At 43.1% G+C, this 17,217-nt stretch overlaps 1 long non-coding RNA gene across 1 annotated transcript; it reads right to left on the minus strand.

Moving 5' to 3' along the window:
• Window positions 1-3,804: 3,804 nt before the first annotated feature.
• Window positions 3,805-9,750, minus strand: LOC138951136 (uncharacterized). The gene is made up of 3 exons (XR_011451004.1): window positions 9,393-9,750; window positions 5,094-5,214; window positions 3,805-3,916 (listed from the first exon to the last, which is right to left on the minus strand). It is a non-coding gene; the product is annotated as an uncharacterized lncRNA (long non-coding RNA).
• Window positions 9,751-17,217: the final 7,467 nt, after the last annotated feature.

A 17,217-nucleotide genomic window follows, 5' to 3' on the forward strand; every position in this document is an offset into this window, starting at 1 on the left:
GACTCAATGCTAATGTGATTCGGAGTAAGAATATGATATTAAATAGCTCTCTACTCAAGACTCGGCGCTTTTCTCTTTCATTCGCGATTCTTCGTTTGTCAACAAGTCGTCGTGACAAGCGTACAGAGAAACACCGGATGTATCAGGATCTCGCGCGCGCGCGCGAGATTTCGTTTGATTGTGTCTCGCGATAGTTGGGGGAGTGAGAGCCGCCATGTTGTGTTTTCGTCTGCCCAAAATGTGTGCAAAAGTCGTAAATCATCCCAAAAAAGCTTATTCCGGGCGAGACTACATGTGTGTGTTGGTGAGAAATTGTGTGTGTGTGTGATATTTTTCTTCAAACTTTTTCACTTTTCTTCTTTGTTTCACTTGTTTATTCTCAGAGCCGATTTCGCCAAATACCGTACTTTCGTTTGCCTGGTTGTTTTGATGGATTGACAGCGGCTAATATAGTGACGTAATCATGTGCCAAAATACTGGATCGGCTTCAGGATGGGCTTGTGAAGAAAAGTAGTCGAGGAATTTTTCTAGTCGTATTTTTTCCCCACTGACCGTACTGAGCGTATTCTCGACAATCATGCGTACAAAATACGGCAAAATCGTATGGGTTCCCAGGTCTGAATAACGTTTAGTTAATAGTAGCTGTAACTGTAAGGACTCGGTATTTGTTTTCTCAATCTCAATCTCACAGTGTGAAGATTTGTATTTAATTATAAGCTTCTTACCGGTTGAGCATTTGGATGCATACACAAAAACCTGTTTTGCAGTGTTCTCAATACATAGGTTATCACTTTGTTTGCCTTGACACCCCCAACAGTAAGTTGAGTAATACTACACCCATAAATACAGAGGAGAGCCTACCAGTGACAATGTGTAATTTCATAGCTCCATTTTCATTTTTGACAAAATCTGAATTTTCAGTTTGTCTGTGGCAAAGTGCCTAAACAGGAGAAATGCATACATAGCTACTGTGCCAGTTTTGTTTGCTGAATATGAATCATGATGACTGGAGATGATTTAAATTATTGTTACTATTGGTGAATTTGTAAATCGGGGATCAACTCCTGTTCTTTTTGGGATACTACCATACATCTTTTTACTGTAGTATGTGAATTAATTACAAAGAAAGACAAAATGTTTTGTTTCTATTAATATTTTTTAGGCTTGAATATATTGGTTGTTTTGACTTTTATGTTCTTTTGTTTTTCAGATTGTTTGCATCCCTGATCAGAAGGCTGTTGGACCCAAGTTTTCACTTGTACCTGGAACCTCTCTTCTCAGCGGCTGCATGACAACTGAATCGGGACCACTGGGGAGGGATGTTGGCACACTGCGAGACATCACGAATGAGGACTTCATCTCTCTCATGCTCTCGGCTGAGAATTTGGAGAAGTGTGGCAAAGTTACTCTTCCGGACGACTCCCGTCTTAGTCGCTACTTCGAAGTTCTTCACTTCTGGCTGATGAAGTTCACCACGCAGGCGTTCAACTCCAGGTCTCCACCTTCCGTGCAAGCAAAGTGTGGGCGTGTGAGAAAGGATTACTTCAAGCTTGTGAGCAAGTACAACTGTCGACTGACTGAAAAGAACTGCTCGACCTTGTTTGACTTTCTGTGCCGGGCCTTTTTGTGTGGAAACTTGACGTCTCATTAAAATGCAGCAGTGACAGAGTGTGCTCTGAACAAGATGGAATAGTGACTGTTCCCGAGAAGCCAGCCCCTACTCTTTGTGTTTCTCCCCAAATGTGACGTCAGTTGTCATAATGCCACTTTTGACTTTTTGTGCGCTGTGATTAAGCTGCACATACTGTATGTTATTGAAAGTTCTAATGTACTGCATGATGGAGGTGTTATGCTTCTGTGATTTGAAAACAAAAGATATGCACTGGTTGTGCTGCTAAATTGATTCAGCCGATCGATTTAAAAAAAAATATATATATACTTCTTTTTTTTTAAAGACTTATTTGGTTACTTTATTCTTTTAGTTTGGTCCATATAACAAATAGTCTCCTTGTGACTTGCCATTGGTGTCTCTGCTTTGAACAATTTTTTTATTTTTTAATGGTTTTTGGAAGAATTTTTATGTGACGTAATATTTACTTTTTCCTTATTCTAACTAAAATTGACATTTTTTCCATCAAATCTGATTGAATATGGTTATACTATCGAGAGCAGCTAATTTCCTTTAATTTGATATGTTATAAGTTTATATTAAGTGAATGAATTATGTTAGAGTGAAGATCTGCATCTTTCTTTCTTTATTTGGTGTTTAACGTCGTTTTCAACCGTTCAAGGTTATATCGCGACGGGAAGATCTGCATACCTGATAAATAAGAGTATTCATATTTTTTTGTTTGTTTGTTTGCTTAACGCCCAGCCGACCACGAAGGGTCATATAAGGGCAGTGCTGCTTTGACATATAACGTGCGCCACACACAAGACAGAAGTCGCAGCACAGGCTTCATGTCTCACCCAGTCACATTATTCTGACACCGGACCAACCAGTCCTAGCACTAACCCCATAATGCCAGACGCCAGGCGGAGCAGCCACTAGATTGCCAATTTTAAAGTCTTAGGTATGACCCGGCCGGGGTTCGAACCCACGACCTCCCGATCACGGGGCGGACGCCTTACCACTAGGCCAACCGTGCCGGTAGTATTCATATGATGTCGGCCATTTTTTAATTTGGCTAAATTGACTTCATTAACTATTTTCTTTCGCAAGTAAATTCTATATACATGCATTTTAACATTCAATGAGTACAATTAATAAAACAGTTGATGAAAAAGAGCATTTTTTGTGTTTAGTGCTCTGCACAAGTTTTTCTAAGGTGGTCTGGGGTTGGTGTGATGGACATTTCCCCCGACTTTGGTGCTTCATAGCTAAAAATCGTATAAAGCTACAACCCTAAAATGTTTGGATCCCATAGAAAATATTATATTAAGCATATCTACAAAATTTCAGAAGATTAACCTTTTAACTACCATACCGCCCGATACCGCCCGTCTTCCGCCATTGCTGCTATTCCAATACCGCCCCTCGCCGGTGTAGCGTCTGTTTCGGTTGTTTGCGGTTGTTGTGCGCGAGCAGTAGTAATAAGACGGTTGCAAATGCATTGTGGGATTGTCTCACTTCCGCCTTGTTTTTTCCCCATGTGCTTTCGATCTCTGTGAGAGTTACAATCGATCTTTTTTCACCAAATCTTTTGGGCGCTTGGTGCCGACATGGATTCAGATGACAGTGATCCTGATTTCATGACTATGCTTGATTATCTCCACGAAAATAGACATCAATTAGAAGATTCTGGCTTCGACATCAGCATTTCTGTGAACACTGCTGATCTGACCTACTTTGATCGTTCAATGAATATCAACAAGTGACAGCGAAATGGATGATATACCGGAGCAACAAGTAAGCGTAATTTTTCAACTTTATTGACAGGTAAACAGGTAGATAAATCATGATAACACTGCGACATACATACCACCAAGAAGAAGAACACATACTCTTTGAAGTTTGATCCCTATCCAATAACATACCAATTTTTTTTTATCAATCTGACAAAGAGAAACTGAGTAATAATAATTTAAACACGCATACCCGTTTTTGACCGTCTCTGCTCAAAATAACTTGGGAGCTGAGGGATTCTACAGAACAATAAACTTGGTAGTTAAAAGATTAAAGACATAACACTTTGATTTATGAATGGCCAAAGTTGGGGAAAATTTTAAAAAAATGAAAATGGCCGCCGGGCCTCCCTATCACTGTTCACACACACTCAACATCACGTTACACACTCACTGCTTGGAGTTGTCTCCATCACCATACTGTAAGTACTGGACGATGTTGGTATATCTGTTGGACGCTCCATCTGGACGCACACCGCTTTCTCTGTCTTGAAATCTTCACCTGCTGGTGCTAAAAAAGAACATTCATAAAAATTCATGTTTGAAGTCTTCCCTTCATCTTGACAACATGTTTACAGACCTTTTCTGAACGTATGAAAGAGAACATTCCTAAAAGATAAAAATTATTAACTCTAAAAAGACAGAATTATTCTTTTCCTGATATGTTCACGAAAGACAGAAAGATATGACACTTAAGGGCACATTCCTTTTTGTGTAAAATTATGCTTACACAAAAAGGAATGTGCCTTTAGGTGTCATCTCTTTCTGTCTTTCGTGAACATATCAGGAAAAGAATAATTCTGTCTTTTTAGAGTTAATAACACAGTTTGGAACACAATCTCAGATGTGGCCAGGCCTTCGCATGGAATAAGACAATCTCTCCACTTGGTCACATACCAGAAATGAACAGCTTGGGTATTCCCTGTGCAAAGTGGACATTTGATGATGAATTAATGTTGAAAATGGAACCACTGGCTTCTCAAGAAATTATTTCCCATGGAGTATCATTTTAGTTTCCGAGCCTTGGTATTTGAAGATTTTTGAACAGCTAAAAAAGGTCAAGTGAATTATGACAACATAATTATACACATGCTTAGATCATTACACAACACGTTCCGTTAAAGCGCATTTTCAGAAAAAAAACCTGCAGGGTTTCATCAGTTTTCTCCCTTACGTACACAACCTTCCATCACACCACAGGCTGATGACTCTTCAACAACACGGTGCTCCATCTTTCACACACACAATATCTCGTTACACACTCACCGCTTGGAGTTGTCTCCATCACACTACAGGCTGGTGATGATTCTTCAACAGCATGGTGCTCCATCTTTCACACACAGAATCACGTTACAAACTCACCGCTCTCCATCTTTCACACACAATATCACGTTACACACTCACCGCTTGGAGTTGTCTGCATCACACTACAGGCTGGTGATGATTCTTCAACAGCATGGTGCTCCATCTTTCACACACAGAATCACGTTACAAACTCACCGCTCTCCATCTTTCACACACAAACAATATCACATTACGCACTCACCGCTTGGAGTTGTTGCCATCACACTACAGGCTGGTGATGATTCTTCAACAGCATGGCGCTCCATCTTTCACACACAGAATCACGTTACAAACTCACCGCTCTCCATCTTTCACACACACACAATATCACATTACACACTCACCGCTTGGAGTTGTCTCCATCACACTACAGGCCGGTGATGATTCTTCAACAGCATGGTGCTCCATCTTCACTACCACAGTCCACGGCTGCTTCCTCTTCATCCTGATGTTAGGTGGCTTCACCTGGTGGACATACAACATATCTCATTATTTATTCAAGGCACATATAATTATGTTTGCATTGATTATCGCCAATTTTACTGAACTTAGTCATGTGAGGCATAGCTCTGTAATAGACACCCCACTCTATCCTTCAGCAGTGATATAGATAGATTCTATCGCTCTTGCTCTGTATTAGTAATACTGTATGATTGCGATTGACAATTGTCCTTTTATTGTCTTTATTTTTATGTCTTAGTTTAGCAGGGACAGATTGTAAGACTAGTTTGTTTGTTTGTTTGCTTAACGCCCAGCCGACCACGAAGGGCCATATCAGGGCGGTGCTGCTTTGACATATAACGTGCGCCACACACAAGACAGAAGTCGCAGCACAGGCTTCGTGTCTCACCCAGTCACATTATTCTGACACCGGACCAACCAGTCCTAGCACTAACCCCATAATGCCAGACGCCAGGCGGAGCAGCCATTAGATTGCCAATTTTAAAGTCTTTAGGTATGACCCGGCCGGGGTTCGAACCCACAACCTCCCGATCACGGGGCGGACGCCTTACCACTAGGCCAACCGTGCCGGTCATTGTAAGACTAGGCGTGAGCCTAAAATCTCCATCCTTGAGTAATAAAGTTCGTTCGTTCGTCCTGTTTGTATTGTTTTCGTCAGGCCCGGTTGCTGCGCTAGGTAGCACTGTGTGGTAGGCCAGCCTCTCAGCACAGGGACTGAAATAGGACACCAGGCATGACATGTAGGGCAGCAAATGCTGAGTCTCAGTGACTATTAAAAATAATAGTGGAAGTTAGCGGATCATGAAAAATGCGAGCTTAAGCAGAACGGAGATCCATGTGTTCAAGCCTGTAGTTGTTAAATTAAATGCAGTATTTTTGTATTGTTTGCTCCAGAAATGTATATTTCGTACTTTAGAGCGTTCGGAACTTTTCAATCGCATAAAAAAGCCATAAGTAGATCCAAAAAAAGTCAGCTCTTAAACCTGTGTGCTATCAAAGGTTCAGGCCTGTTGTTCTGTAAGTAATTTTGGTTGCTGGGTAATTTAAGTTTCCGAAAAATAACTAGCCCTACAAGTTTACAGAGAGAAAGAAGCATAGGGGGGAATAAAGCAAGCTTGGCTACCAACCCACCCATGTTATTATTTCCCACAGGCATAGGAACACTTAATCCACTTTATCTTTCACTCGAGGGAAATTAGGAGCACCAACCAAATAAGGATAGTTGTCCTTTTACAGGGATTTTGTTTGTTTGTTTGTTTGCTTAACGCCCAGCCGACCACGAAGGGCCATATCAGGGCGGTGCTGCTTTGACATATAACGTTTGTTTGTTTGTTTGCTTAACGCCCAGCCAACCTCGAAGGGCCATATCAGGGCGGTGCTGCTTTGACATTTAACGTGCGCCATACACAAGACGGAAGTCGCAGCACAGGCTTCATGTCTCACCCAGTCACATTATTCTGACACCGGACCAACCAGTCCTAGCACTAACCCCATAATGCCAGACGCCAGGCGGAGCAGCCACTAGATTGCCAATTTGAAAGTCTTAGGTATGACCCGGCCGGGGTTCAAACCCACGACCTCCCGATCACGGGGCGGACGCATTACCGTTAGGCCAACCGTGCCGGTCTGTGTACAGGGATTTCCTCAAGAAAATTAAGAAGAAGAAGAATAGCCCTATTGGTAAAATATATCTTTCTATCCTTTTCTTTAGTTTTCAAAGTCAAAGTAATGAGAAAGTCCTCCTGTTAAACCGCATTTTGCATGTCCAGTGATGGCAAAATCATCGCGCGCCAACCAGCCGAGTAACTTCAAGAAAGTAACAAGCCTGTACAAAGTTTGACAGGCCCAGTACATGTATACCACACAACAAATTATGAGCGTTAGACACCATTTAAAGTAAATTAAACAGCTTTGATGCGCACAGGAGCCTCATTTTTGTTTCACTAGAACATAACGATGATTTTTTATCTTTTAATTTGACCAGAAAACAATGTTTCAGTCTCAGAGAGATAGATAGATCTATCGAATGCCAAAGCTGATTTTAGGTAAACCTGATATCGTTACACAAATTAACAATTTAATTCCTTTTCCTGGGCCCAGCTTTCGCATATATTTGAATATACCACAGACTGAACTGATGCTTCCTTGCCAAAGTAACGCTGAAGGGGTCTATGTCGACCAAATGTGGGTGCATTCCCTGTCAGCATTTTCCCTGTATATATAAGGAATACACCCGGGTGGATTTCCAGTTGGAAAGTACGATACCACTCAATCTCGCGCCAACCTAGTGACTGCCTTTACCCGATTTGAATAACCCTAGCTTTACTTCCCTTTCCAAAATGGTGGTTCGACAGGAGAATCTTTTGGAAATCCTGAATTCATGTGCGGCATTCAGCCAAGCAAACATGCTTCGGCGAGAAAGGCGGAGACTCGGAATGGATTTAGATAAAGAAACATGCCCCCCCCCCCCCCCCCCCCCCCCCCAATTTAAGACTTCCTCTCTTATAAAATAAACATGCATGCATGTTGTTCATAAGTCCAGTGATGTTCCGAGGCGTCGGTCATTATGACCGATTTAGGTTGTAAAATGACCGATTGCAAACACCTGTCCCGTCGAATTTGTTTGTTTATTTGTTGCTTAACGTCCAGCCGACTACGCAGAGCCATATCAGGACGAGGAAGGGGGGGATGAAGGGGGCCACTTGTCAAGCGATTCCTGTTTACAAATGCACTAACCCATTACTTGTGTCCCAGCAGGCTTTAGTAAAACTAAATTAATACCTACTGGAAGATTACCAGTTTCCAGTATGTTAAAATAGGCTTAACCTATCTACTGCTGGACTTACATCAGAACACTAACAGATTAAACTATACATGAATCGCGAGACAAGCGGCAAGAGAAGAGATTTTTGGAAAAAATACAGGTGAATGAGCAAGAAGGCAGAAAAAAGAAAAGAATTCATGAAGAAAAAGAGAGCATGACAGGAAAGAGGAACCAAAAATCTACCTAACAGCAAACTAGAAAGCTCCTGCGGTTCCAAAAACAGGAGGGGCCTTTAATTTCATAACCGCAGTGCCCCACTGCGGGAGTCCCGTCGAATGTCCGATCCGATCGCGAAGTCAGCGGTCATTGTCCGATAGTATTACGTCTCGAGCGGTCACTGCAAGAAGAATCTGTACAAACTGAAGTATCAAACCCCGTTAAAACGAGTTCGAATCGGGGCCTACTTGAACTTCAATTTTCACTCTCGGTCGAACAATAACACAAGGGACGCAACTCTCGACCAAACAATATTACAAGAGCCACAACTCTCGCTACTTTTGACAGCGACACTTTACTTCCGCCGCCACATTTCTGCAAAGATGCCGAAGAAAAAGGTTTGCGTGGGAAAAGATCACTTATGACATTCTGAAGCATGTGTCTGTGTGTGTGTGAAAGTAACCCTACTGAACACTGTTGCATTTAAAATATTAAAATAAATTTGGAACTGTTCAGTTTTTATTTGCCTTTATTCATATTATTCTCAGTCATCTAAAAAGGTTAGGTGCCATGATTGGTTCGCTTGATCTGAATGTCCTATTGTTTTTCTGTAGTCAGGACATGATGTCCTATTATTTTTTTGATTCAGGACATTTTGTCCTGTTGCCCTCCAGTCCTAGGAACATCACTGATAACCTCTGTAAATTTACTCTAACGTTAAGACTCCCTCCTTTTTAGACCAGATTTTCTCAAATTGTTGGAGGTCTTAAAAGGGGGGTTCCACTGTAGGTAAAACATATTTTTGAACAAATTTGACCCCACAATAGTGTACAGTACCTAAGGTTGATCATCAGTACTTTGGAAATGAGGGTGGATATATTCCTTGTGGAGTGTTCATACGAGATTAACATGGACGAAAGTGCACATCTTAGCATCAACAGTTCAGCCTCCATAAGCTTCATCTCACCTCACTGACACTCAAAAAGAAGATATAATTCGCTATTCGAAGACGAAAGATGCGCTCAGCCGAAAAATAAGATGGTTAACACCGGTTGTACAGCCTGGGAGTGGGGGGGCTCCATAAACTACTCGTAGATTGTCCAACCATGCAGCGCCCGACACTATTGCTGGAGTAACTTGAATTTGAACTCGAGCAAGACTACCCGAAGTGAGAATTCAAGTTGCTCGGTGCGGGACTCACCAAGCGGCGTTCCACTTCCACCAGGCGGCTTTTCACGGATTGATACCTTCTAGTATGCGTCACACACCCCGTGTCGTTTACCTTACATGATTTGCTTCACACAAGTGTGTGTGTGATCACTCAAAGATTCAATGACTGTCGTTTTATAACGTTACTGTCGTGTACACTAAAGATGCGTCGATTCGCTTCACCGTAAACAACGCGGTAGCGACCTCCCTTCCTCAGATGTCTTTGCAACAGATAACAGATAAAGTTGGATGAAACTTAGTCTGAATCATAGATGAATACACATCTATGGTCTGAATCAAACAGGGAAGGAAGTCGCGTCATGAATAATTAATTTCCAATCAAATGGCCCCTTGCAGACAGCGTTCGTTCGATCGTGTCACAGGCGACTTCCGGCTAGTTCATAATGACGGTGACCCGTGGAGAGGGAAAGCTTTATATTGTGGCTGACGAAGTACTCGACTTTATTTCTGTATGACTAGGTAAGAGGCTTCATTTTTGGAAGAAGTGTCATATACTTACGTTGATTTTCTTCACTTGGCTTAGCTGTTCCGGTCTGACTAATTACTACGCGACCGCACGCGACCACACGCGACCTTGCACTACCTTGCGCGACCTCAAACTAAAGCATGTACATGTAATATTTTTATATAGTATCTTCACAACATTATCTGACTTTATACCAAGTTTTAAGTCAAAGAAATTAAAAATAACGTAGTTATAATGTATTTTGCGACGAGCTATCGAGCGAAAGTGAAACCATCGTGGTTCAGCGTCCGACCATGTTCGCATTGATTTAAGAACGTAGGATCAACCTCAACTAAATAATGTTCATGTAATATATTTATATATCTAGTATCTTCACAACATTATCATACTTTGTACTAAGTTTTAAGTCAGAGATATAAAACATAAGGAAGTTATGATGTATTTTCGAAGAGCTAGCGAGAAAAAGTGCAAGCATCGGATATCTGCGTCCGACCATGTTCGCATTGTTTTTAGAATCGCAGGCACGACCATAAACTAAAGTATGGTTTTGAATAATCTTATATATTTAGTATCTGCACAACATCATCTGCCTTTACACAGAGTTTTAAGTCACAGAAATAAAATATTATGGAGTGAAGAGCTAGCCAACGAACGGGCAAGCCTAGGATTCCTGCCTCGGATCAAGTCCGCATTGTTTTTAGAAGCGCAGGCGCGAACTCAAACTTAAAGTATGTTAACGTAATATTCTTATATGTCCAGTATCGTCACAACACTATGATGATAATTATGATAATCATGATTATGATAATGATGATGTTAATCAGTGATGGTGATGATGATACTCGAACGATGCCGGGAGCTTCTTCTGCGTTCGTGGGCTAAAACTCCCACGTACACTCGTGTTTTTTGCACGAGTGGAATTTTACGTGTATGACTATGACCGTTTTTTACCCCGCCATTTGGGCAGCCATACGCCGTTTTCGGAGGAAGCATGCTGGGTATTTTCGTGTTTCTATAACCCACCGAACTCTGACATGGATTACAGGATCTTTTTCGTGCGCACTTGGTCTTGTGCTTGCGTGTACACACGGGGGTGTTCGGACACCGAGGAGAGTCTGCACACAAAGTTGACTCTGAGAAATAAATCTCTCGCCGAACGTGGGGGCAAACTCACGCTGACAGCGGCCAACTGGATACAAATCCAGCGCGCTACTGACGAGCCACATCCCCGCCCGAACGATGGGAGCAAAAGACAACAACAACAACAACAACAACAACAACAACAACAACAACAACAACAACAACAACAACAACAACAACAACAACAACAACAACAACAACAACAACAACAGTCTGCGTGTGTGTGGGTGTGTGTAAGTGTTTATTTGTGTATACGTGAGTGTTTGTGTGACGGTGTGTGTGCGGTGAGTGTGTGCCCGGTGTTTCCGTGTGTGTGTGTGTGTGTGTGTGTGTGTGTGTGTGTGTGTGTGTGTGTGTGTGTGCGTGTGCGTGTGTGCGTTGTGTGCGTGGGTGTGTATGTATGTGTGTATGTGTGTGTTAGTGTTTGTATATGTGTTTGTGTTTGCGTATGTATTATTTTGAGGTTTGAGTGTGCGTAAGTAGTGCGTTTGTGTGTGTGTGTGTGTTTGTGTTTGTTTGCGTCAGTGTGTGTTTGTGTGCATGTGTGTGTGTGCGCTAGTGTTTGTGTTAGTCACGATTTGTGTTTGTGTGTGCGTCTGTATTTGAGGTTTGAGTGTGCGTAAGTGTGTGTATGTGTGTGTGTCAGTGTGTGTGCTGTCCTCCCTCTGTGTTTGTACGGGCTTGGGACCGTTTTGACAAGACTGAATGTCAAAGCCACATTAGGGACTTGGATTATCATAGTTTATAACAGGAGACAGATTGAATTCAACATTAAGCTAAAGGAGAATGTGGCTATGTGAGTCCCTTAATTAGACGTCGCGCGCTCTCGAAACAGGTCGTGCGCTGTTTTCATTTTTTGTTGGACATGGTCTGGTTGGACAAATATCCGCTACTTTTTCAGTTAAAGATGCCTCATATTGACACGCTCATAAGATTGAAGCTCATAAGATAATTGCCCATGTGATTTTGTTTATGTTTTGAGACAAACGCACAACACTTTCTTTGGTTTCTGAACAATTTCATTTTAGTTATAAGTTGTACACTGCCTATCTCAAGCAGAGACAGCTGATACACGTGAGATAAACAGCTGACAGTAAAATTGTTAATCAGCAAAACTGCATAACAACCCGCAAAGAGCTTTTGCATACTTTGACATTCTCAAAACAAATCTTGTATCATGATGAAAAGAAACGATATCGGCAGTTTTGCTGACGTTACTGTGGCAATGGTTTTCGATGTACCCTTGCCGGCTGCTTGCTTCTCTCTTCCCAAATAGTTTTGACTAATGTATAACGGCCTACTGCATGCTATAAGATGCAAGCGCCTTGAAGTCACCCAATGTACCCTTGCCGGCTGCTTGCTTCTCTCTTCCCAAATAGCTTTATAATTGATGTTACGTGTAACGGCCTACTGCATGCTATAAGATGCAAGCGCCTTGAAGACACCCAATGTACCCTGGCCGGCTGCTTGCTTCTCTCTTCCACATTAGTTTTGACTGATGTATAACGGCCAAATCATTTAAGGTGCCAGCGCCACGCAAGCACCCCAAATTTTGTTGACTATAACGTGCATCTAATCATATACTGTTCAAAAAAAGAAACGCATAGCTTGTAATATTTGGTTAATTTAGTTATATGGCTACAAGGATATCCACCAAACTGCAGAAAATGTTTATCTGGTCGTCGACCTTTCGTCCATTGCCACAAGTGAGCTCTGCACGTGACGCATGCGTTATCAGTGGCTACAATGTCAAAACTGCTCATTTGGCATGACCACTCGTCATGCTTCAGTGTAATCTCGTGAAACTCGGGGAATATTGAGCTCTCACCATGTCTTCCAAAACCCATAAAAGCGGATTGTTCGCCACAAAGAAATCAGACGACAATTCAGCGACGAAAGATGGCCCGATTGAGCAGAGAAGACCGCCAAATTGCATTGGGTCGTTTACAAGCAGGCCAAAGTCAAAGTGCAATCGCCAGGCACTTCCACGTGTCCCAGAGCACCATCAGTAGACTGTGGGTCAGGTTTCAAGCCACTGGCTCCGTTGCTGACTTGCCACGAGCGGGAAGACCAAGGGCGACAACTGCTGCTCACGACCGCTTCATACGGCTCCGCCACCTCCGGAATCGTTTCCTGTCGGCCTTATCTTCTGTCCAGGCTCTCCCCGGGCCACACCGATTATCGGACCAGACCGTGCGGAACCGCCTGCATGAAGCTGGTTTGAGAGCTCGCAGACCTCACAGAGGAGCTGTCCTCACCCGCCGCCATCGCCAGAACCGAGTGCAGTGGGGCAACCAGCACCTTCGCTGGACCGTCCGGAATCACTGGAGACACGTGTGGTTCAGCGACGAGTCCTACTTCCTGCTCCAGCGACATGATGGTCGGAGGAGGGTCTACCGGAGAGTAAACGAACGTTACGCGCCCAACTGTGTGGATGAGGCACCCGTTCATGGTGGTGGAGGCGTCATGGTGTGGGGGGCGATCAATACCGCTGGAAGGAGCACCCTGGTGCACGTCCAAGGGCGCATAACTGCCCAGCGATACGTGGAGGAAATTCTGCGCCCACACGCCCTTCCTCTTCTGGCTGACCAGGATGCCATATTCCAGCAGGACAACGCTCGCCCGCACACAGCACAACTCACCACCCAGTTCCTCACCGACCACCATGTCCAGGTGCTTCCCTGGCCATCCATGTCGCCAGACATGAACCCGATAGAACACCTCTGGGATGAATTGGACAGACGTGTGCGCAGGCGAGAAGAAGCGCCGGCAAATCACCGCGATCTATTGCAGGCACTTCAGGAGGAGTGGGACACCATCCCACAGCAAGATATCCGGCATCTGATCCAGTCCATGCCCAGAAGGTGCCGGGCAGTTGTTGCTGCTCAAGGCAGTCACAGCCCCTACTGACTTGACAGCCTCAGCACCCAATCGTATTGATTGACTGATTGATTTGAAGATGCAAATGAACTGTGTGTGCATTCAACTGTGTCCATACCAAATTTCAAACAAATAATCTAAATATTGGATTTTCTGTTAATTTTTTCGAAAAATAAAACAAATTTGGCAAGTAGCAACTATGCGTTTCTTTTTTTGAACAGTATATTTAATGGTGCCAGCTTCAATCACCAACGTAACTCCCTATAGCCAGGCCAACCAGAACTTTCATTGTTAACGGTTACTCGCTTCTTACTCCCCTAAATGTTTATCGCAAACGCCTACTTAGAAGAATTAAGCACAAATCAGTTCCAATTCACTGAGCATCGGTCACTTCTTTGATGGGGTGCAACTCCACTTCACGGACTTCGTGGAACGAACGCGGGTACGCTGGCCTGGCTTCTTGGCAGTGGGTGCTGTCTTTGTGATGGTCAGCTTCCCGTCTGTTGACGTCACAGTCTCGTGACCACTCGGCCGCCGATATTTCAAGAAACGCTGGAAGATCGCGTCTTGCTCATCTTTTGTTTTCTGATGCCAAGCCATATCGGTCCCTCTGAATTTTGCGTGGTAGCCTGGCAGTTCGTAGTTGCCTTGTCCGTGGAGGGCTCGCCGCATGTCTGAATACTGAAGTCGGACTAGGACATGGAGTCGCTCTGCGAGTTAAGGGAGGCGCTGCGTCTTCCACTGCAAGGACAACTTCAAAATGTGGTTCATGGACTCGCAGGCGTTGTTCGTCCACATCTTTCCAACATGTCCTGATTGGGAAGGGGTGAAAACGTAGTCTTTCAGCATTCGCTGGACATGGTGAAAATACTTGGCAAAGCCTGGCAAATGCTCCCTGTAGTCTGACAGCAGCTCCATGCATCTCAAGTCAAACGATGCATCGTCCTCTGATTGAAGCAAACCCCTTGACCAAAAATGCTGTTCAACACTGTGGTAATCTTGTCAACGAAGGTGGTGACGCAAAATAAAGGGTGGGTGTTTGACAACCTCACCCGACTTGATGGACACGCGCGATGCTTAGTACTCTGGATTTCGCGTCTATAACCATGAGGGCCTATTGTTTATGTCCGGTGTTACGATGAACGGAAACAGTTGACACACCGTAAGTAGGGTTTCGGCCAGTAGGCCGTTTCAAACGGTCCAATAGGCATGGAACCCAACCCCCGTCCTACTGTTACGCGAGCACTCAAGTTGACACGATTGAAATCGCCCTTGTTAAAATGACAAGCCAAATTGTGGATGAGGCACTTAATTTGTCATAATGCCCTTATGACTTCAAGTTGGTCCCAAAGAAATATTACATGTCGCCTACATACTATTCAGTCCAGACACGAGACAATTTTGCCGAAAGTGTGACATTGACTTGTTGTTGTCGTTGTTGTTGTACATGCTGGCTGCTCACGCACACACACACACACACACACACACACACACAAACACACACACACACACACAAACACACACACACACACACACACACATGCAATTGACTTGTACAAGTTGGCCGCTCAGTCACGCACACACAAACACACAAACACACACATATACGCGCGCACGCACGCACGTATGCCGGAACGCACGCATAGGCCCACACACACTGACGCACACACACACACCGGAACGAACGCCCACACACATTCACACACCGTACACGGCACACACACACACACAAGCACTGACACGCACGTACACCGGAACGCACGCCAACACACACTGACGCACACACACACACACACACACACACGCGCGCGCAGAATCATGTGTTGTACAAAACGTTGACTCATCAGGCCAGGAATACAAAGCAAACTGTCATACTAAAAAGTCTCTAAACGACAACGTTCCTGCGTTAATCAAAGTCACAAACAAGATATTTCCTCATCCAATTTTCCCCAATAACGTTATTAGAAATAAGCCCGTTTACAAACGATCACCACAGACCGCAAGCTCTTTTACCTAAATTCCTTTAACGTAAAGCTAGGATAAGTCAGAGAAAACATTTCACTTCGAACTTCGTTAATCACAGAAAACACAATTTATCATTATAAACATTAGGCAAAAAAAAAATTGTCTGTTTAGGGTAACATGACCAAAAAAAGTAGGGTCGGTAGGTAGGTAGGGTTTTTTTTTTGTTTTGTTTTTTTGTGTGTGTGTGTGTAAATTCACTTCTTATATTTGATGAATACATGTTTCAAAACTAACGTATAAATAAAACAGAGAGAAAGGGAGAGAAAGAAACGCCAAATGTCTCTTTTTAGCATTTTTACCTCTTTTTTTTTCTTTTTTTTTTGAAATCAAAAAAAGTTTTTGGGTCAGCGCCAAATCGATAGGGTCGGTCGGGTTACCCTAAACAGACAATTTTTTTTTTTTTTGCCTTAGCGACTTTCTCGCGTCTACAAGTCATTGCTGTACGTTTCACAAAACTAGAATAGTTGAACACACAAGAAGCACAACAACATGTCAGACTTCAACTCAAGTTATACATAAACAACTCACAAAGTCATTACAAAATGGCGACCAAAATACAACACAAACAAGTAACAACAAAATTACCTTATGCGCTGTGTGGGTTGACCAGAGTACCAAAACTGTAGCCTCTCAACAAAGGGCACAAAACAATTCACAACTTTCAATAAAACTGTATCCAAAACACGTTCACGTTGACAATATCCAAACTGTTCACGTTGACTTTAAGACATTACAAGAAGAACTCCACCAGCTCACTTGCTAACTTTGATACGTTACATAAAACATCCAACCTCTTCCATAAAAACCCTCAGCTCGACTGAAGAGAGGAAGTCAAAAAGTCGTATTTATAGAAACAAAAACCTAACATGGAATAGTTATTTAAAGGTAAAAGGTCACCATATTGACCAACCAACAGACATTCCTAAGACAAAATCGGGTGAGACTACTATTTTACAACCAATCAGTAACCGATCACGCACTTTGTGCATGCTCAAAACTTAAAACGGTATATTTTACAGAAAGAAGATCAAGGAACTAGCTGACATTAAAAACTAAAAACACGTGAGTCACACGTATTCTAAAGCTTACAACGCAGTTTCGCAGGGCTCACTCCAAAACCAGGACACGGAAAAGAACACGTGAATCTCACGCGTATTCTAAATCTAACGACGCAGTTTTGCAACGCTCCGACCAAAAACAGGTCACAACAAGGAGCACGTGAGTCTTACACGTAGAAAATAGTTAAAGGCAGAGTAAGCCTCCCGTAAACCATCACAGATACGGT

This window comes from Littorina saxatilis, linkage group LG16 (genome assembly GCF_037325665.1).
Source record: "Littorina saxatilis isolate snail1 linkage group LG16, US_GU_Lsax_2.0, whole genome shotgun sequence".
NCBI lineage: Eukaryota > Metazoa > Mollusca > Gastropoda > Littorinimorpha > Littorinidae > Littorina > Littorina saxatilis.